Below are 22,914 nucleotides of genomic sequence, written 5' to 3'. Positions count from 1 at the left end.
GGCGCCTGAAAAATGGCGTCCCCCAGGGATCTGTCCTGGCTCCCCTCCTGTATAACATCTATACATACGACCTGCCTGCCACAGTCTCACGGAGGTTCGCATACGCAGACGATCTCGCGCTGCTGCACTCCGACAGGGACTGGCAGGCCTTGGAGGGAACTCTAAGCCAGGACATGGAGACTTTAGTGGCTTACCTCCACAACTGGAGATTGAAGCTCAGCGAATCCAAGACGGTGACACAAGCTTTCCACCTATACAATTGGGAAGCGGATCGTGAGATCAGGTTCGAGGTGCGGAAGCCGGATGGGGCTTCCCTTACCCTATGCCGGCCTCGTCCTACACCTGAAGACCCTCGCCCTGACCCTAAATACCTTGGGGTCACCCTGGACAGGTCGCTCACTTTCCGTAAACACCTCTTGGCAACACGCAAGAAACTCAACACCCGCGTCTCACTGCTGAGACGGTTGGTCGGGTCCGGTTGGGGTGCCGGGGCAAGAACTCTGTGAACAGCAGCACTTGCCCTGGTCTACTCAACTGCTGAGTACTGTGCACCTGTCTGGGCGCGCAGTGCTCACTCTAAACAACTTGATGTCCCGATCAACGAAGCCTTGCGTGTTATCACTGGATGCCTGCGCCCCACCCCTGTGGAGCTACTGCCCATCTTAGCAGGCATCCAACCCGCTGAGCTTCGTCGCCAAGGTGCTGTAGCAACTCTGGCGGGCCGGGCAAACATGGATGAGAACCACCTGCTCCATGAAAGGCTCACACTCTCCTCAGAGCCAACGCCCCGCCTCCCCTCCAGAGACCCACTGGTACCAGCCGCCCTGAAGCTCCTGCAGCAATGCAGTGACAACAACATCAGGGCGGCTCACTGGGCGAATCACAAATGGAGCACGGACCTGGAGCATACCATCTCCTCCAGACTCCGTGACTTCATACCTGACACCGGCTCAATACCAGGCCTCTCACTACCACGAGTGGCCTGGGTGAGGCTTAACCGCCTCCGAACTGGTGTCGGTCGCTTTCGCTCAAACATGTTCCAGTGGGGCTTAGCACCTAACGCGACGTGTGAGTGTGGCGCGGAGGAGCAGACTGCCGACCACGTGATCCTGCGTTGCCCGATTTATCGTGCTCCTAATGGTTTGCGTGGCCTGGCGGACCTGGATGACTGCTCGGTGACCTGGCTCACTTCTGTGTGTCCTGACATATGAACGGGAGGGCCCCCCGGGCCTGGGGTGGTAAAAGGCATAGACCCTCGGCCTCAGGTCCGGGTGCCGGAAAACAGCTGCCCATACGATGAAGGCTGCAACTAACAACTAATTTGATAATCGATTAATCTGTCGATTACTACTTCGATTAATAATCGGATAAAAGAGACACACTATATATCCTTTCCAGTATTTTATTGAAAAAAAACTATTGTTTCTCAGCTGTTTGTAAATGTTGCAGTTTATAAATAAAGATTTATAAAAAAAAAAAAAAAGGAGCCTCTGCGCATGCGCATAGCATAGATCCAACGAATCGATGACTAAATTAATCGGCAACTATTTTTATAATCAATTTTAATTATTAGTTGTTGCAGCCCTAGTATATATATATATATATATATATATATATATATATATATATATGTATATGTATATATATATATATATATATATATGCATATATATATATATATATATATATATATATATATATATATATATATGCATATATATATATATATATATATATATATATATATATATATATATGCATATATATATATATATATATATATATATATATATATATATATATATATATATATATATATATATATATGCATTTGCTAATCCAAAACCACCTGTCTCATTGGATCTTTTTTCTTAATGTTATGGGATTTACTTTTACACCTTAAAAATGAACACAAAACATATTTTTTAAAGAATAATTATGGTTTTGCATGTAGAAAACGAAGCGAAATACTAAATGGATTAATGAACATTTAAACATCACTTTTACGTTTGTTGACGACTTGTGTTGGCCTCCGTACTTTGCTACGGGTTCATTTTGTGATTCAATAGTGTTTCTCCCCTTCTTTATCAAAGTGTTAGGGCTGCAGCTGTCGTTTTATTTTAGTAATCGAGTAACGTATCGACTACTTTTTTAGATTAATCAAGTAATCAGATAAAACACACTTAAAGGCCTACTGAAACCCACTACTACCGACAAGGCAGTCTGATAGTTTATACATCAATGATGAAATCTTAACATTGCAACACATGCCAATACGGCCGGGTTAACTTATAAAGTGCAATTTTAAATTTCCCGCCACACTTCCGGTTGAAAACGTCTATGTATGATGACGTATGCGCGTGACGTCAATGGTTGATACGGAAGTATTCGGACCCATTGAATCCAATACAAAAAAGCTCTTTTTTCATCCCAATATTCCACAGTATTCTGGACATCTGTGTTGGTGAATCTTTTGCAATTTGTTTAATGAACAATGAAGACTGCAAAGAAGAAAGTTGTAGGTGCGATCGGTGTATTAGCGGTGGACTACAGCAACACAGCCAGGAGGACTTTGAGATGGATAGCAGACGCGCTACCGTGAGTACAGCTTTGGCTTCCAAACATTTGATCGCTTGCCCGTACGTGCGTGTCGCTATGTGCATGTCACGTACGTAACTTTGGGGAAATATATGTTTTTTGCCGACTCTGATGGCGGCCGGGGTGTCGTCGAAAGCTACAACGCCCGCCGCCGCCGCCGTCCCGTAGCTAAGTTAGCTTCAATGGCGTTGTTAGCAACAGCATTGTTAAGCTTTGCCAAGCTGGAAATTATTAACCGTGTATTTACATGTCCATGGTTTAATAGTATTGTTGATCTTCTGTCTATCCTTCCAGTCAGGGGTTTATTTATTTTGTTTCTATCTGCATTTGAGCCCGATGCTATCACGTTAGCTCAGTAGCTAAAGAGCTTCGCCGATGTATTGTTGTGGAGATAAAAGTCACTGTGAATGTCCATTTCGCGTTCTCGACTCTCATTTTCAAGAGGATATAGTATCCGAGGTGGTTTAAAATACAAATCCGTGATCCACAATAGAAAAAGGAGAAAGTGTGGAATCCAATGAGCCAGCTTGTACCTAAGTTACGGTCAGAGCGAAAAAAGATAAGTCCTGCACTGCACTCTAGTCCTTCACTCTCACTTTCCTCATACATGAATCTTTCATCCTCGCTCAAATTAATGGGGTAATCGTCGCTTTCTCGGTCCGAATCTCTCTCGCTGCTGGTGTAAACAATGGGGAAATGTGAGGAGTCCTTCCTCCTGTGACGTCACGCTACTTCCGGTATAGGCAAGGTTTTTTTTTTATCAGCGACCAAAAGTTGCGAACTTTATCGTCGTTGTTCTCTACTAAATCCGTTCAGCAAAAATATGGCAATATTTCAAAATGATCAAGTATGACACATAGAATGGATCTGCTATCCCCGTTTAAATAAAAAAAAACATTTCAGTAGGCCTTTAATGGCCACAATGCGTATTTTAGTGAAAACTGCCATAACCTTCATTTTTTTTCTAGTAACTTGTGCAATTATTTTAAAAAGAAAGAAAAAAAAGTATGCTCTGTTTTTTTTGTAGTGCCAAATACCCTCGCGAGACACCTTTGTTGCCAAAAGATGCCTCATTGCCATCCATCCATACCACTTTTCACACCATGTATTTTCAAGTTCTATGGTAATACCCCCCAGGTTTTTGGGTTTTTTTTACCCTTAAAGATAATCCATGATGAAAAAAAAGTCAATTCCCCTACAAATATGGAGCCTCCCCCGGGACATAAATATTGACAGCGCTCTCTTGGATTTAATATTTACTCTGCGTGTCTTTCCTGGTGGACGTTGCCGCACGCGAGCACATAAGCCCTCAAGCGTCCGTGTTTCTGTGTGGCTTTTCTGGAGCGTGTATTCTTCCTGCCACTGTTTGTTTTTGGGGGGGTTTTTTCCCCCAAGATCCGACTTCATATTTCATCGGCGTGTAAGCTTTCTAAAAGCATTCAGACAGGCGAGTGTCACTTTTAACACGTACAAGCTCAACAGGATTGGGGGAGGAAACTTCATTGTGCCCAGTCTTGTGCTTTTAGCGAGATGCTTTGTTTGGGGAAAGGGTTAGTTATTAATATTGATGCTATGTGGGCTGGAAGTAGCACAAAATAGGAGACTTAGTTTGGTGAAAGAGGTAAGACTTTTTCATTGGATTAAAACGGTAATCGGGATCAGGCCAGGAATGTTGTCTTCTTAGGGGCAAGGCTCCATGGCCTTTGGTGTCGTCAACCTTTGGAGGGCTCAAAGGCCAAATGGTAGGCCATCAAATAAACAATGGTCTTAAGTCCACGGTCATAATTAATGTAGCTTAAATATTAAAAGGTCTGTTTGCAACATTTACACAGATGCCTAGCAGGGTTTCCCCTAAACTGCCAACATACCTGTGGCCGTGGGGGTGTGGTTATAGGGGCGGCCACCATGAGGTCATTGAGTCATTTGCATCATTTGCTATGTTGATATATTTTTCTTTAAAAAGGCTAAAAAAATGTATACAGACATTTGAAACAAATCTGTTTTAAATGTGTACCGGAGAGGAGGCTACGCCAGATAGTCGAACCTCGGATTCAGGAGGAACAGTGTGGTTTTCTTCCTGGTCGTGGAACTGTGGACCAGCTCTATACTCTCGGCAGAGTCCTTGAGGGTGCATGGGAGTTTGCCCAACCAGTCTACATGTGCTTTGTGGACTTGGAGAAGGCATTCGACCGTGTCCCTCGGGAAGTCCTGTGGGGAGTGCTCAGAGAGTATGGGGTATCGGACTGTCTGATTGTGGCGGTCCGCACCCTGTACGATCAGTGTCACAGCTTGGTCCACATTGCCGGCAGTAAGTCAGACACATTTCCAGTGAGGGTTGGACTCCGCCAAGGCTGCCCTTTGTCATCGATTCTGTTCATAACTTTTATGGACAGAATTTCTAGGCGCAGTCAGGGCGTTGAGGGGATCCAGTTTGGTGGCTGCAGGATTAGGTCTCTGCTTTTTGCAGATGATGGCTTCATCTGGCCAGGATCTTTAGCTCTCAATGGATCGGTTCGTAGCCGAGTGTGAAGAGACTGGGATGAGAATCAGCACCTTCAAGTCCGAGTCCCATGGTTCTCACCCGGAAAAGGGTGGAATGCCATCCCCGGGTTGGGGAGGAGACCCTGCCCCAAGTGGAGGAGTTCAAGTACCTCAGAGTCTTGTTCAGGAGTGAGGGAAGAGTGAATCGTGAGATCGACAGGCAGATCGGTGCAGCGTCTTCAGTAATGCGGATGCTGTATCGATCCGTTGTGGTAAAGAAGGAGCTGAGCCGGAAGGCAAAGCTCGCAATTTACCGGTCGATCTACGTTCCCATCCTCACCTATGGCCATGAGCTTTGGGTTATGACCGAAAGGACAAGATCACGGGTACAAGCGGCCGAAATGAGTTTCCTCCGTCGGGTGGTGGGGCTCTCCCTTAGAGATAGGGTGAGAAGCTCTGTCATCCAGGAGGAGCTCAAAGTAAAGCCGCTGCTCCTCCACATCGAGAGGAGCCAGATGAGGTGGTTCGGGCATCTGGTCAGGATGCCACCCGAACGCCTCCCTAGGGAGGTGTATAGGGCACGTCCGACCGGTAGGAGGCCACGGGGAAGACCCAGGACACGTTGGGAAGACTATGTCTCCCGGCTGGCTTGGGAACGCCTAGGGATCCCCCGGGAGAAACTGGATGAAGTGGCTGGGGAGAGGGAAGCTTAGGCTGCTGCCCCCGCGACCGACCTCGGCTGAGCGGAAGAAGATGAATGGATGGATGGATGATGGATAGTATTAATTAGTATTAACATTTTTTTTTTAAAATGAATTTGCCATATTTTTAATTGTTGCTGCTTTTTGTACAATGTACTTCAAGTGCTTACAGACTTTTAATGACTTTTTAAAAAATGTAAAACAACGAGCATTAAATCTAGCATTTTCTTCTGGTGTTATTATAAAATATACTAGTGTGTAGAGACTCTACTTCTGTCCCTTGATTTCCCTGACGAAAGAAGAGAGCATGACGTCACACTTGCTTCGCGCTGTTGCTCTAGTTTCTCTTCTTAAAAGTCGCCGCTGTCCTCTTAATATTTGCACATTTTGTAGATGGCTGTCCGCAGGTACAGTATATCTGCAATATATACTAAAATCATGTCCACATTACAGACATGCTGACAACGCTCCAGACAATGGCGTGTGTTTTGTTTACATCCAGTTTCGGCAGCGTGGTTTTCGGTGATCAAAGTCTTTTTTTTTCTCGGTGATTAAGTTTTCGGTACATCACTTGTCAATAGTGCGCAAATAATAGGCTATATACAGTTTTCATGACTATTTACATTGTATATTGTCACTGAAGGCATCAAAACTATGAATGAACACATGTGGAGTTATGTACTTAACAAAAAAGGGGGAAATAACTGAAAACATGTTTTATATTCTAGTTTCTTCAAAATAGCAACCCTTTGCTCTGATTACGGCTTTGCACACGCTTGGCATTGTCTCGATGAGCTTTGAGAGGTAGTCACCTGAAATGGTTTTCACTTCACAGGTGTGCTTGAAGCCCATCGAGAGAATGCCAAGAGTGTGCATCGCAGTATTCAGAGCAAAGGGTGGCTATTTTGAAGAAACTAGAATATAAAACACGTTTTCAGTTATTTCACCTTTTTTTGTTAAGTACTTAACTCCACATGTGTTCATTCATAGTTTTGATGCCTTCAGTGACAATCTACAATGTGAATAGTCATGTAAATAAAGAAAACACATTGAATGAGGAGAAGGTGTGTCCAAACTTTTGGCCTGTACTGTATATCAATTCATACTGTAACGACCAGCTAATGTTAACATTTTATGTTTAGGTTTGGATTTGATGTCAGTTTTTCCCCATGTCTGCAAACACACCGTCCGTGCCTGAAAGGTGATTGGTGGAGAATGAGGAAGTGTTGTTGTGTGTCCGGGGGAAGGCGGATACACAGAGACGAAAGTGTGTGCACGAGAGGTAAAACTTGTTAAAATTGGGCCATTGTTTGTTATCATAAGATTGATAATAAAAGTCAAAAAATACGTTTGGACTTTGTGTGATAGAGTCTGGGGGCTACAATATATTATATTGCTTTAATTTGTATTCAAGTTAAAAAAAACAACCTTATTTTCAAGGTGTGGCGGTAATAAAAAAGCAGTGGCGGCTCGCCACATTCAATTCCATTAAGGGGAAACCCTGGCCTCGAGAGCGGCAACTTTCCAATGTATTTTACACAGTTTATATCCCGCCCTCTCACGGCTTCTCGTACGTAATGAGGTAATTATGTACATAAGCATGTTCATTAGCTTAAGGTGTTGTTAGCTAATAATAGCAATTTGGATCGCTTGCGTTAGCTGTTATTATATTCCATCATAACAACATGACTGCAAATTGTTCATTGCTTCTCTTGGACTGCATGCACGTTTATCATAACTCTCTCTCTCTCTCTCTCTCTCTGCCCCTCCCTCACGAATGCTGCTGCCCGCACAATTTCTTTTGTTTTTAACCCCTTCTTAAACCTGAACGTACATTGAAAATACACGCAACCCTAACTCAAAATGCCGGACATTTGAGGCATTTAAGAAATTACGCCCTGACAGCTCCGCAAAAGAGGGCATGTCCGGTGAAAAGAGGACGTATGGTCAGTCTATCGTAGCCCGTTAGCTGCTAGCATGCCGTGTGTTGTGCCTCGGTGTGCATTGTTTACACAACGTGCGTTACGCTACTTAATATGTCCGTGTGGAAACTCGTTCGGTACACCTCCGAACCGAACCGGAACCCCCGAACCGGAACCCCCGTACCGAAACGGTTCAATACAAATACACGTACCGTTACACCACTAAATAATGACAAATAAAACTTTATTCTATTCTCTATTCTATTATAGCAGAACCAAGTTTATTTTCTTCTCCTCCTCTAGAAGGACCGAATAAACTGTTTGTGGTTTGCTTTACTACTACTTCCCTTGTCACGTGATTACGCGTGGATTTGCGAGATCTTGTTAAAGTCTGCGCTATTTTGCTGCACGACGGAGCCGCCACAGAACGGCGATGAGGATTGGATTGCCGGACTGTGGATGGCGGTGCCGTTCCGTGGCGGCTCTGTCCAGCCACGGTTGCGCATCCGGTGGAAATCTGGGGTTACAGGCTGTTGCATGTGTTGGCTTTAACTCCTGTTTGACCCGTTTATGCTTTGTGTTGTCTAGCACTGTGCTACGTGTGGGACTCCGGTAGTTCATATTAAGCAAAATGTAACTGGTCAAAGAAGCCGTAATGACGTGAAAATCGTGCAGAGGAAAAGACATCCGTCCGTCGGTACGTCACGACCAATGTGGCCTTGGCGCATATAATTTTTCGAGGGGCACATGGCCAAACAGAAGGGCATCAAGAGCCATGGCCACGTGACTGTTATGTATGCTGGAAGGAGTTGACGGCACAGACACAAGGGGGCAGTAAAGCTCTATGTATTTATTATATAAAGTCACTATATATATAATAATCAAACAATGCTGGGAGGAGACAAGGAATGACAAGGGGACTAATCAAACACGGGGAAGAAACACGGAGAGAGAAAGGCATAGAGCTTAGATATCGTTTACGGTACTCCAACAGATGAGTTTACGTTCTGGCGCCGGATAGCAGGTTGAGCAGGCTTTTGAAGGCAGGACCTCTCATTAGCGCCAGGTGCGTTGAGTGCCGGTGATTGATTGCAGCTGCTGCCTGCAGCAAGAGTGACGTGTGCGGAGATGCGCGGCCGTGGGCGTGTCCTGAGGTGCGCTCCGCGGCTTACTGACAAATGTGCATTGGCATGAGCCCGGGCCGTGACAGTGACATCCAAAAACATTAAACTTCCCACCAAAAGCCCATCTCTCCGACACCCTTTACCAATACAGCAGGCCAAAATGTAATTTAATAATAAATTAAATGACGACCATATTTCCATGTAGTTGTCTGGAACCTAAGCATGAATGCACACGTCGTGGAGCGACCGGAAGTCAGTCTCGCTAATTGTTGGAAAAGACTCGAAGAGAGGGTGTCTTTAATTGCAGGGATGCCATTTTTAGAATAATATTAGGCAGTATATTACAAAAATGTGTATCAGTTACTTATGCAGATAACATTGTAGAGTGACCAAAAGTCAGTCTAACTAATAGTCAGAAAAGACTCGACTTGAAATCGGGAAAAGGATGTCTCTTTTTGCAGGGATGCTATTTTTAGTATAATAGTAGGCAGTGTTATACATATTTTGGCATCAGTAACTTTAATGCACAAAACGTTGTGCATAGGGTTGCCAACTTCCTGGGGAAAAAAAATAAGGGACACCTTATTATACCAGTGTCGGTGTTCCAAGAAAATTAGCATAATAAGTAGTAGTAACATAGTAACCATTTGCGTAATCAGATAGTTATCGACATTACTAACGGACGGATTTAGATAACATTTTCATAACATGTCCGAAATAGGTCCAGGAACAAGTGCATTTGTAGTTTTTAAAAAAATATTATCCATACACGAGCTTGTCAAACTAGTTGTTGACATTCATTCTGTCACCATCTAGTATAGACCAGTGATTTTTAAACTATTGTACAGCCACCAAAAGTGGTAAGTCAAATAATCACTTATTTAAAGGCCTACTGAAATGATTTTTTTTATTTAAACTGGAATAGCAGATCCATTCTATGTGTCATACTTGATCATTTCGCGATATTGCCATATTTTTGCTGAAAGGATTTAGTAGAGAAAATCGACGATAAAGTTCGCAACTTTTGCTCGCTGATAAAAAAAGACCTTGCCCCTACCGGAAGTAGCGTGACGTCACAAGCGGTAGTGCTGCTCACAATTCCCAGTTGTTTACAATGGAGCGAGAGATATTAGAAGCGAGAAAGTGACGATTACCCCATTAATTTGAGCGAGGATGAACGATTCGTGGATGAGGCACGTTAGAGTGAGGAACTAGAGGCAGTGCCGGACGTATCTTTTTTCGCTCTGACCGTAACTTAGGTACAAGCTGGCTCATTGGATTCCACACTCTCTCCTTTTTCTATTGTGGATCACGGATTTGTATTTCAAACCACCTCGGATACTATATCCTCTTGAAAATGAGAGTCGAGCACGCGAAATGGACATTCAGAGTGACTTTTATCTCCACGACAATAAATCGGTGACACACTTAGCTACTGAGCTAACGTGATAGCATCGTTCTCAAATGCAGATAGAAACAAAATAAATCAACCCCTGACTGGAAGGATAGACAGAAGATCAACAATACTATTAAACCATGTACATGTAACTACACGGTTACATCAACAGCCGTGCTCACCTGCGTTCCAGCGATCGGCGGCGCGACGAAGGACTTCACCCATCATCGACGAAGCTCTTAGCATGAGCTAACGTGATAGCATCTGTCTCAAATGCAGGTAGAAACAAAATAAATAAATCCCTGACTGGAAGGATAGACAGAAGATCAACAATACTACTATCAGGAGACACCGAACCAAACACTGGACATGTAAATACACGGTTAATGTGTATTCGACGCCTGTCGAAGCCTAGCAATGCTGTTGCTAACGACGCTAACTTAACAATGGGACCTCGTCAGAGCTATGATAAAAACATTAGCGCTCCACCTACGCCAGCCAGCCCTCCTCAGCTCATCAACACCCGTGCTCACCTGCGTTCCAGCGTTTGACGATGCGGTCGGCAGCCCGGAGACGTAGGAAGTCAAGGTGAGTTCGCCGCTAGCGCGTCTGCTATCCAAGTCAAAGTCCTCCTTGTTGTGTTGCTACAGCCAGCCGCATACACCGATCCCACCTACAACGTTCTTCTTTGCAGCCTCCATTGTTCATTAAACAAATTGCAAAAGATTCACCAACACAGATGTCCAGAATACTGTGGAATTTTGTCGAAGAAAACAGAGCTCTGTGTATTGTGTCCAATATGGTCCAAACACTTCCGTGGATCTCTCGACGTCACGCGCATACGTCATCCTCCAAAGGCGTTTTGAACCGGAAGTTTAGCGGGAAATTTAAAATTGCACTTTATAAGTTAACCCGGCCGTATTGGCATGTGTTGCAATGTTAAGATTTCATCATTGATATATAAACTATCAGACTGCGTGGTCGGTAGTAGTGGGTTTCAGTAGGCCTTTAAATATTGTAATGTAACAGGTTTTTTTTTCCTGTACTCAAACACAGTGTTACTGTTCAAACTGTGGGTAATGTTACAATATACTTGATGAATAAAACCTCTACCTTGAGAGCCAAGTGTTTTCTGAGGTGGTACTTGGTGAAGAACCACTAGTATAGACAAGGTTAATCAAGGTTTATACCGTCTTAGTTTTGGTTTGTTTCCTAAAAATAGCCACAATATAGCAACCTTTTTTTCCCTTAATTGCTGTGGTAATTTAGCTTGGGCAAACCACGCAGTGCACTTTGTAGACATAACTGTTGACCTTTTCCAGCCACATATTTTCCTTTACCTAATCAAATTTGTATTTCTGCAGCCTTTCCATTTTGTTCCTCGTAGGAGGATGCTTATTAAGGTTGTTACTCGTATGCGTAGCGTCGGTCTCTGCGTCATCCCTATCAGCCATGCTTTAGTGTCCTCTGTTTTCTTCCGGTATTTTCGTCGCACACGCCAGTGCTTCGAGCCAAATTCTGTGTTGTAATGGTCACGTGTGAGGGTGCTGTCAGCTCATTGGTCCCGGAGCAGGTAAAGGCTGCCACTTTACCGTAAAATGCAACATTAAAAGTAAAGATGTCCGATAATGGCTTTTTTGACGATATTGTCCAACTCTTAATTACCGATTCCGATATCAACCGATACCGATATATACAGTCGTGGAATTAACACATTATTATGCCTAATTTTGTTGTGATGCCCCGCTGGATGCATTAAACAATGTAACAAGGTTTTCCAAAATAAATCAACTGAAGTTATGGAAAAAAAATGCCAACATGGCACTGCCATATTTATTATTGAAGTCACAAAGTGCATTATTTTTTTTATCATGCCTCAAAACAGCAGCTTGGAATTTGGGACATGCTCTCCCTGAGCGAGCATGAGGAGGTTGAGGTGGGCAGGGTTGGGGGGGCGGGGTTGAGGTGGGGGGGGGGGGTAGCAGGGGGTGTATATTGTAGCGTCCCGGAAGAGTTAGTGCTGCAAGGGGTTCTGGGTATTTGTTCTGTTGTGTTTATGTTGTGTTACGGTGCGGTGCGGATGTTCTCCCGAAATGTGTTTTTCATTCTTGTTTGGTGTGGGTTCACAGTGTGGCGCATATTTGTAACAGTGTTAAAGTTGTTTATACGGCCACCCCCAGTGTGACCTGTATGGCTGTTGACCAAGTATGCCTTGCATTCACTCGTGTGTGTGAAAAGCCGTAGATATTATGTGATTGGGTCGGCACGCAAAGGCAGTGCCTTTAAGGTTTATTGGCGCTCTGTACTTCTCCATATGTCCGTGTACCACTCCGTACAGCGGCGTTTTAAAAAGTCATAAATTTTACTTTTTGAAACCGATACCGATAATTTCCGATATCACATTTTAAAGCATTTATCGGCCGATAATATCGGCAGTCCGATATTATCGGACATCTCTAAATAAAAGCGCCTTGTCATGCGCTTTTTTATTTACATGGTAATATGGGACAAAGTGGGTCCCTTTACAGATTGATAAGAGACGCGTACTTTTCTTACTAAATACGGGACAGTTGCGTTTTTCAAGGGACGGTTAGCAATTCTAATTGTGCAGCGACCAAAAGTTAGTGTGGCTAATTATCAGAAAAAGACAAAAGTCAGTTCAGCTAGTTTTCAGAAAAGACTGAACTAGAGGTCGAGAAAAGGGTGTCTTTTTTTGCAGGGATGCCATTTTTGAAATAATATTTAGCATTATCCAACATACATTTGTTAAGATAACCATGGACACACACACAACGTGGTGGAGCGCCCAAAACTCAGTCCAGTTTATTGTCAGAAAAGACTCAACGAGAGATGAGGAGGGTCTTTGTCTACAAAAGTATTTTTTCTTCTTCTTTAGAATAATGTTAAGCAATATTTTAAATGCATTTTTGGCTATTTCTTTATTACAATATGTGTTAAAGTAGTTCCCTAGGTAGTTCCTTCCCTTGACCTGCTCAGTGGCCTTGTGGTTAGAGTGTCCGGCCTGAGTTCGAACCCCGGCCGAGTCATACCAAAGACTGTAAAAATGGGACCCATTACCTCTCTGCTTGGCACTCAGCATCAAGGGTTGGATTTGGAGGTTAAAGGCCTACTGAAATGATTTTTTTTTATTTAAACGGGGATAGCAGATCTATTCTATGTGTCATACTTGATCATTTCGCGATATTGCCATATTTTTGCTGAAAGGATTTAGTATAGAACAACGACGATAAAGATTGCAACTTTTGGTATCTGATAAAAAAAAGGCTTGCCCCTACCGGAAGTAGCGTGACGTAGTCAGTTGAACATATACGCAAAGTTCCCTATTGTTTACAATGATGGCCGCATGAAGTGAGAGAGATTCGGACCGAGAAAGCGACAATTTCCCCATTAATTTGAGCGAGGATGAAAGATTTGTGGATGAGTAAAGTGCAAGTGAAGGACTAGTGGGGAGTTGAAGCTATTCAGATAGGGAAGATGCTGTGAGAGCCGGGGGTGACCTGATATTCAGCTGGGAATGACTACAACAGTAAATAAACACAAGACATATATATACTCTATTAGCCACAACACAACCAGGCTTATATTTAATATGCCACAAATTAATCCTGCATAAAAACACCTACGTGTTTGTTACGCTAGCTCCTCTGCTAGCTCCTAGCTCCATAGAACACGCCAATACAATTCAAACACCTGATCAACACACACAATCACTCAGCCCAAAAGACCGTTCACCTAACCCAAGGTTCATAAAGCTTATATATTTTTAAAAAAGTTACGTACATACGCAAAAAAAAGTTGCGCACATACGGTCAAGCGATCAAATGTTTAGAAGCCAAAGCTGCATACTCACAGTAGCACGTCTGCGTCTTTGTCATCCAAATCAAAGTAATCCTGGTAAGAGTCTGTGTTGTCCCAGTTCTCTACAGGCGTCTGTGTATCGAAGTCAAAAGTCCTCCTGGTTAGAGTCTCTGTTATCCGAGTTCTTCCATCTTGACTGCATCTTTCGGGAATGTAAACAAAGAAGCGCCGGCTGTGTACTGTTGTGGCTGACTACGTTCGAAAAATACGTCCATTTCGCACCGACAACTTTCTTCTTTGCTTGCTCAGCTTCCTTCTCCATAATGCAATGAACATGATTGAAACAGATTCACGAACACAGATGTCCAGAATACTGTGGAATTATGAAATGAAAACAGAGCTTTTTCGTATTGGCTTCAATGTGGAAGGCATACCCGTGTTCGCCGGTCTACGTCACGCGCATACGTCATCCTCAGAGGCGTTTCGAACCGGAAGTTTAGCGGCAAATTTAAAATGTCACTTTATAAGTTAACCCGGCCATATTGGCATGTGTTATAATGTTAAGATTTCATCATTGATATATAAACTATCAGACTGCGTGGTCGGTAGTAGTGGGTTTCAGTAGGCCTTTAAATCACCAATATGATTCCCGAGCGCGTCCACCGCTGCTGCTCACTGCTCCCCTCACCTCCCAGGGGGTGAACAAGGTGATGGGTCAAATGCAGAGGATAATTTCCCCACACCTAGTGTGTGTGTGACTATTGTTGGGACTTTAACTTTAACTTTAAACCCTAAACATTGAGGCACAAAACATTGTGGAGGGACTACATAAACAGTAATTGTCAGAAAAGACTCCATTGCAGATGCATGGGGCCTATTTGGGGTGAGACCGTTTGTTGTAAAAGCGCAGTGTAACATTAACATGGATGCACACAACGTCGTGAAGTACTTATTGTCGGAAAGGAAGAGTCGAGTTGAGGGAGGCGTTTGTTTCTCTGGCACAACTCTGCCTGGCAGCACTGTTCCGCTCAATACGACACTGAAAGCTTTACCAGCAATTGGAGTTCCTAATGAGTTTAAAGCGCCGATAATTAGTGTCTTTACTGATTCATAAAAAAAATGTTCATGGATTCAACGCCTGTGACTTTCAAAGTCTCCTTTGTTATTGAAGTGAGCTTTAGGAAAGTTGAAACTGGCAATCAGGACGATTATCAGGGCTTGGGAAACGCTTGGATCCGAGTCCAGCATTGATGGTGTAGCCAGGTGGAATACTGATGATAATTACGCGGCCTTGCACATACCAAAACGTTTATAAATAATGCAGGAAGGGTTTCTATAGGTATTCATTAAGTGTCACACTTATTGAACGCTGACTACAAAGACATTTGTGGGAACAGTTCAGCGGTAAGCTCTTTTCTGTTCCTAGTGCACAAAGTATGGTCCATAAAACATGATGAGAATGTGGATTCAAGTGGACCTATTATGCAATAACAACTTTTCTTACTTATTGGTACCTGTTTTTGTTTATTTAGGATCCCCTTAAGTCCTGAAAATTTTAAATTAAACCATGGAGGCATGACGGAGATGTTTATAAAAGAAACTGGCCTTCCTTCATACTTGCTCTAAAGGAGCAATTTCGAATTTGAGTAGCTAGCGACGTCGCTAGCCATATATCTCCATATATGGTAAATTTTTATCCCAAGAGCTTTGTGCGAGTCCGCCATTGTCGTCAACAGTGACGTGCAGTGAGGTTCATGACTGGTGAGGCACTGACTTCATCACAGTCAGTTTTAAGTTAAGTTAAGTTAAAGTACCAATGATTGTCACACACACACTAGGTGTGGTGAAATTTGTCCTCTGCATTTGACCCATCCCCTTGATCACCCCCTGGGAGGTGAGGGGAGCAGTGGGCAGCAGCATAGCCGCGCCCGGGAATAATTTTTGGTGATTTAACCCCCAATTCCAACCCTTGATGCTGAGTGCCAAGCAGGGAGGTAATGGGTCCCATTTTTATAGTCTTTGGTATGACCCGGCCGGGGTTTGAACTCACATACAAACATATGAACCTAAAGAGTATCTTATTCACCATTTGATTGGCAGCAGTTAACGGGTTATGTTTAAAAGCTCATACCAGCATTCTTCCCTGCTTGGCACTCAGCATCAAGGGTTGGAATTGGGGGTTAAATCACCAAAAATTATTCCCGGGCGCGGCGCCGCTGCTGCCCACTGCTCCACTCACCTCCCAGGGGGTGAGCAAGGGGATGGGTCAAATGCAGAGGACAAATTTCACCACACCTAGTGTGTGTGTGACAATCATTGGTACTTTAACTTAACTTTAACTTTGCACTTACAAACTGTAGCACACAAAAAAGCACATTTAATAAAAAAAAACGTTATTATGGTCTTACCTTTACTTATAAGTGCGGGAACAGTGGTGTTCGTGTTGGAGGAGTTGTGAATGAATGAAATATGAAATCCGTGCTGCAGTCTGCAGGTGTACCTAATGTTGTGTCCCTGCAGTCGTTCATGGCTCCTCCGGCGCGAGCATTGTTGTTTGTGCACTTTTTGGCTTCTTGTTAAGTGATTTTTTTTGGGTGGATTCGGTCTTGCACGTGGAGGGTTTGGGTGTGGGCTTTGGTTGGTGTGGCGCTCCCGTCGGGGCCCGGGGTGCATTCTGCGGCGGGGGTGCATTAACCGGCACAAGGACGCGGGATTACTGCGAGCCTCACACAGTGCGTCTTCGCAGCAGTTTTATGATCGCTCAGCACAAGAAATACTTTACACACATACAGTTGTTGACAAAATACACTGTACATTATATACCTCAGCTAACTAAACTATGGAAATGTATAATATAGTCCATATAGCAATACGGTCTCACTGCACAGCAGGCCAGCAGTTAGCCGAGTCTGCAATCCATGTTGAGGCACAACGCAGTGACGTGCCTCAACATGGCTGCTGATCACCACCGTCTCTTCTCAGTATTTGAACGGCAAATGTGAAAATTCAGCGATTTTGAATAAAAATAATCTAAAACTGGTGAAGTTAAATGGAAAATAACTTTATAGTATAATCACTGAATTCATATAACAATTTGATTTTTTTTTTTTTCTTTTTAAATTTTTTTTCTTTCCATGATGGCACGTGAGGCCCCGCTTCACCTGCCTCCAGTGACTGCACGTCACTGGTCGTCAATGAGTTCCTTCTTTTTCTCCTTTCCTCTTGTTGTAGGGCAGACTGGCTCATACATCCTCTGCTGTTGCCACCTCTAATACAAAGTAATGTATATTTCAAACATATATCCGTCAGTAGATTCGCTATGGAATCGCTAAAAACTACAACATGGATGATGGGGGAGAAGACGCTGTCATAGGCACGTAAATAGGACCGCCCAGACGGTCAAAAAGCATCTTAAAAAACAGTCTGTAAAATATCATCTATGCAACATTTTGAGAAAAAAAAACCCACCATCACATGTTACAGTATGTATACCACAAGAAAGTATTTTGAGTGTAAAAAAATAAAAATACTAATATGTCCCCTTTAAGCTTATCCCGAGTTATAATTAAGTTTTCCTGCATTAATATTGTATTGTCTTATAAAAACAACTTTTTTTATATTGTTACATCATTTTTGTAACTGAACGACTTTACTTTTGTAAAATTAGTCGCAAAATGCTTTTGACTCTGACTTTATTTATTTTTTGCAGAATGATCCTAATATTTATAATCTAGACAATTGATTACTCCAAACAATATGAAAAAAGGGTTTTCGTAAAACTACGACTTTTAAACTTTATCATTTTTATCTGACAGGTTTTTTCTTGTTTTATGTTGTTTGTTTGTTTTTTCCTGTTTTGTCACCCAATGCCAAGTTTCCGCCTTTGGAGTAGTACCAGCGTCGTAACCGAGTCAGGGATGACACACTGATATTCTCAGTGTCGTCCTAATATTCGTAATAATGGAAATCTGCAAAAAAATATATTGTTGTGTTTTTTTCAACATTTCTTGTATTTTGGTATCGGTACCAGTACCAAAATGTATTTCGATATGTTTCGGTACTTTTCGATACTTTTCTAAATAAAGGAGACCACACAAAATTGCATAATTGGCTTTATTGTAACAAAAAATCTGACGGTACATATGTTTATATGTATGTTTATAGGTATATATGTTTCTTATTGCAAGTTTGTCCTTAAATAAAATAGTGAGCATACAAGACAACTTGTCTTTTAGTAGTAAGTAAACAAACAAAGGCTCCTAATTAGTCTGCTGACATATGCAGTAACATATTGTGTCATTTTCTATTATTTGGTAAAAATTATTAAGGACAAGTGGTAGAAAATGAATTATTAATCTACTTGTTCATTTACTGTTAATATCTGCTTACTTTCTCTTTTAACGTGTTCTATTTACACTTGTGTTAAAACTTAATAATTTATTCTTCTGTTGTTTGGATACTTTACATTAGTTTTGTATGAAACCACAAATACCGGTACTTTTTAGAAGCGGTATAGTACCGAATATGATGCATTAGTATCGCGGTATTATACTAATACCGGTATACCGTACAACCCTACTTTTATCACATTATCATTTTATTGTATATATTTGTTTTGTCCTTTACAATTATTCTTTCGCCTGTTTCAGCACCCGATGCCAATTTTCCACCTTCGGATTAGTGCCAGAGCCGTAACAGAGACAGGGAAGTAGAATTCTACGATTAACGAAAACGAGTGCGCCGCTTTCAAGAGACTCACTTTTACCGGCCTGTTTTGATGAAAATAACTGCAGATATTCTGATATTTAGTCATCGTAAAAAAATTGTCTATTCACTTTATAAATCGATTATATCTTGTAGTAGTACGAATTTTGGTCCTAACATGTCTAGTTTATTGACGTAATAAGTCAATAAGACTTTTGGTCCTTAATTTGCAACTTTATTTACACAGAGTATTCTCCTAAAATTGTCATAATCTCACACAACAGTTATTAGTTTCTTGTAATTTGTTGTTTCATTTCCTGTTTGCCTCCAATCATCTGGTCTGAGCGCTGGCTCCCTCACTTGTTCCTGATTGGCCATCAGGAAACACCTGTCCCTGGTCGCCAATCAGGAAGGTTCTCATCCCAGCCCTGTCCTCTGGATGTGGCTGGATCATTTGTTTTGCTTGCTTTGCCATTCATACCCTTGTTTGCTCCTTGTGCACTTCCCAGCTGCACATCTTTGGTTGTTTTTGTATTACCTGCATTATCTCTTATTCTCTTTATTACAGTTTAATGTATCCATATATTATATATTGCAATATTGTCTGGGCGAGTGCATATCCATCAAATTTACACAAATTATTCATTATGCAAAATACATTTGTAAGAATAGCTACCTCCTCTTAACTATTTGGCTCCATTTGCTCCTCTGTTTAGGAAACTAAATGTATTTATGATAGCAACACCTCTTCTTTTATCTACAAATGTACTTATCTCCCTAATACGCTTCCTACACCTTTCAAAGATTATTTTAAGACCAATTCGCGAGTTTATGATCATAATAGTAGACAAACTGATAATCTCCGTCCTGTCTTTGGCCGTATCACTCTTAGCCAGTTTTCCATCAACACAAAAGTCCTTTACTCTGGAATAAGCCTGATGAATCAACATTATTCATCTGTGTCTCCCTTATAATGAAGCCCTATACTTCCTCACACGCACAAACACACACACACACACACACACACACACACACACACACACACACACACACACACACACACACACACACACACACACACACACACACACACACACACACACGCACACACAGTCTCAATCCACACAAGGTAGACTACTTGTTGTTATCCTATTTTTTATATACTATGTTTCATTTTGTTTGTTAATGTATTGCTTTAGGTGAGAACCTTGCATAAGCCCTTTTTGGGTTTCTTTTCTCACCTGCACCTATTTCTTATTACGTATTTGTCATTACTCATTTCTTGTCTCTATGGTTTTTTTTTTGGTTTTTTTTACAATGTTACCTTTTGCACTGTTTATATTGTACGAATACATAAAACAAACAAAACAAACAAAAAAAAAATCCCTTGTTAAAAGAAGGGCTTCTTTTCTGTCATTTCCTGACGTCTCTCCAGACCAACAACGCCACACCAAAACGTTTAAAATATTTTTCAAATTTTATCGCAAAATTACCATTTTCGTCACGCAATAGGTTGACTTAAAACCCGTGAAACTAAAGACCCGTTTACACTAAGCCTGATAAGGTTATCCAGGGTATATCCCACCTAACCTTATCCGTGTCCACACACAGCAATGCCACCGTCCGCCGGCGCAACGCGACCTAGTTCGCATGTGCGGAAAATGCACACGTCATAGTCACCTCCAGTGTTGCTTTGTGTGCAAGTTCTTGAATGTAACTTATCTGAACAATATCCAGTAGGGCTGTGAATCTTTGGGTGTCCCACGATTTGATTCAATATCGATTCTTGGGGTCACAATTCGATTCAAAATCGATTTTTTTTTTTTCAATTCAACACGATTCTCGATTCAAAAACGATTTGTTCCCGATTCGAAACAATTCTCTATTCATTCAATACATAGGATTTCAGCAGGATCTACCCCAGTCTGCTGACATGCAAGCAGAGTAGTAGATTTTTGTAAAAAGCTTTTATAATTGTAAAGGACAATGTTTTATCAACTGATTGCAATAATGTAAATTTGTTTTAACTATTAAATGAACCAAAAATATGACCTATTTTATCTGTGAAAATATTGGACACAGTGTGTTGTCAAGCTTATGAGATGCGATGCATCTGTGACAATATTGTTCATTTTTTTAAATGTTTATTAATTTTCCAATTGATAATGTCATTGAGGGATTTTTAATCACTGCTATAATGGAATTGTAACTAATATCGATACTGTTGTTGATAATATTCATTTTTGTTTCACTACTTTTGGTTTGTTCTGTGTCGTGTTTGTGTCTCCTCAATTGCTCTGTTTATTACAGTTTTGAGTGTTGCTGTGTCGGGTTTGGTTTTGGAATTGGATTGCATTGTTATGGTATTGCTGTGTATTGTTTTGTTGGATTGATTAATTTAAAAATAAAAAAAATAAATCAATAAATAAATTTAAAAAAATAATAGATTTTTTCAAAATGAGAAACGATTCTGAATCGCACAAACGTGAGAATCGCGATTCGAATTCGAATCGATTTTTTCCCACACCCCTAATATCCAGTGTTGTGGTATTTCAATTAACTGGAATCCAGTGTGCTGTGGGTCCCTATTGTAGTGAATCACACCTGAGGCATCATAAACTAATCAAATCTTTATTAGAAACGTAAACAATGTGATAAAGAACATTTTACATCAATCAAACTAGGGATCTAGATATCTGGTCAAGACACTCCTCACTATTTTGCCTTCACCTTCTTTTTCCATTAGTTTTTGGTGACTTTATACACTCTGGACCTAGAAGTTGAGTCCGCGACATACATGGCGGACAATAACTGATACAGTCTGCTTTGCCAGTCCAAAAGCATTCAATGTTTTCCGTAGTCTTCCCTCGACGGCCAGGTAATACAAAGCACACGCTACCTTTTTTTATCACATCCACGGGAGCCAGCATTCTCGTTGTCTCTCCTTCGTCAAATGGACAAAGTTTTTCTGTAAGTAAGAATCACAGCTGACCTGGACATTGGAAAGTTCTCTTGCCGTCTGAGAAGTGTTGTATCCCAAATAGCTGCAATCACTTTCTCTTAAGGTATTCATGTGTGATTTCCACAAGCGTCTGTACAGACGGAAGGACAAACACGGGCATGTCTGGATGACTCGCCTTCATATTTCCAGTGGTTAGCTCCGCGAAACCGCTTTATTATGAAGCTGGCTGTGGCGCGGTCTTTCTGGCATCACTTTTTTGTAAACAATCAATGAGTCCATACAAAGCTAAGACCCGGAGATTCAAGAAATACACGGCACACTTACCCGTGTAAAAATTTGTACCGGGAGGGGGACCTTAAACTATAGTTTAGTGTAGGGCTGGGCGATATGGCCTTTTATTAATATCTCGATATTTTTAGGCCATGTCACGATACACGATATATATCTCGATATTTTGCCTCAGCTTTGAATTAACACTTGATGCATATAATCACAGCAGTGTGATGATTCTATGTGTCTACATTAAAACATTCTTGTTCATACTGCATTAATAAATGCTCATTTTAAACTTTCATGCAGAGAGGGAAATCACAACTAAGTCAATAGACCAAAACTGTATTTATTAAACAGTTATGAAGCAGTGGCACAAACATTCATGTCATTTCCAAAACAGAAAGTGCAAGATTGTCAGAGACATTTTAAAACAAGCTATTAGTGCACTTTTGTGCATGATGTCACTAAGATGACATATCAAAACAACACTTAATTAAAGTGCACGTTTTGTACAGGACGCCACTACAATAGTTTAAAAAAAATAAAGTGCACTTTTGTGCATGATGTCACACAGGATATTTCAATAAGTGTCAATTAAAAATGAGCTGCATAATAGGAAATCAAATAGTGTATGTCCTTCGCTATGTGGTAGGTTACTGCGGACGTTATCTCCTTCGGTTGTATTGACTATTTGTTTCACACGGTGTTGATCTGGAAATGGAAGACGCCAGGCTCAATTGGGTCAGTGCTGGTTGCTTCGGCATTTTGTGGGTGTGGCACCGGCCGAGATGTTGACATGCGAAGTTTCAAGCACTCTTCGTTCTCTAGTGGGTGACTTTTCAAATGATGCTACAAATTAGTAGTGCCGCTACTTTTTGTAGCAACGCTTTGTCCGCATACTTAACATATTACGATTGTCTGTTCAACATCTTCC

The 22,914-nt window shown here is 41.7% G+C and overlaps 1 protein-coding gene across 3 annotated transcripts in view; it reads left to right on the top strand.

Annotated features, from left to right (window-relative positions):
- Window positions 1-22,914, top strand: part of sgcd (sarcoglycan, delta (dystrophin-associated glycoprotein)) — a 523,297-nt gene that overhangs the window by 204,202 nt on the left and 296,181 nt on the right. The window lies entirely within an intron of this gene.

The sequence above is a fragment of the Entelurus aequoreus genome, linkage group LG05 (genome assembly GCF_033978785.1).
Source record: "Entelurus aequoreus isolate RoL-2023_Sb linkage group LG05, RoL_Eaeq_v1.1, whole genome shotgun sequence".
Classification (NCBI taxonomy): Eukaryota; Metazoa; Chordata; class Actinopteri; order Syngnathiformes; family Syngnathidae; genus Entelurus; species Entelurus aequoreus.
The sequence above is the reverse complement of the archived record's forward strand: the minus strand, read 5'-3'. Positions and strand labels throughout refer to the sequence as shown.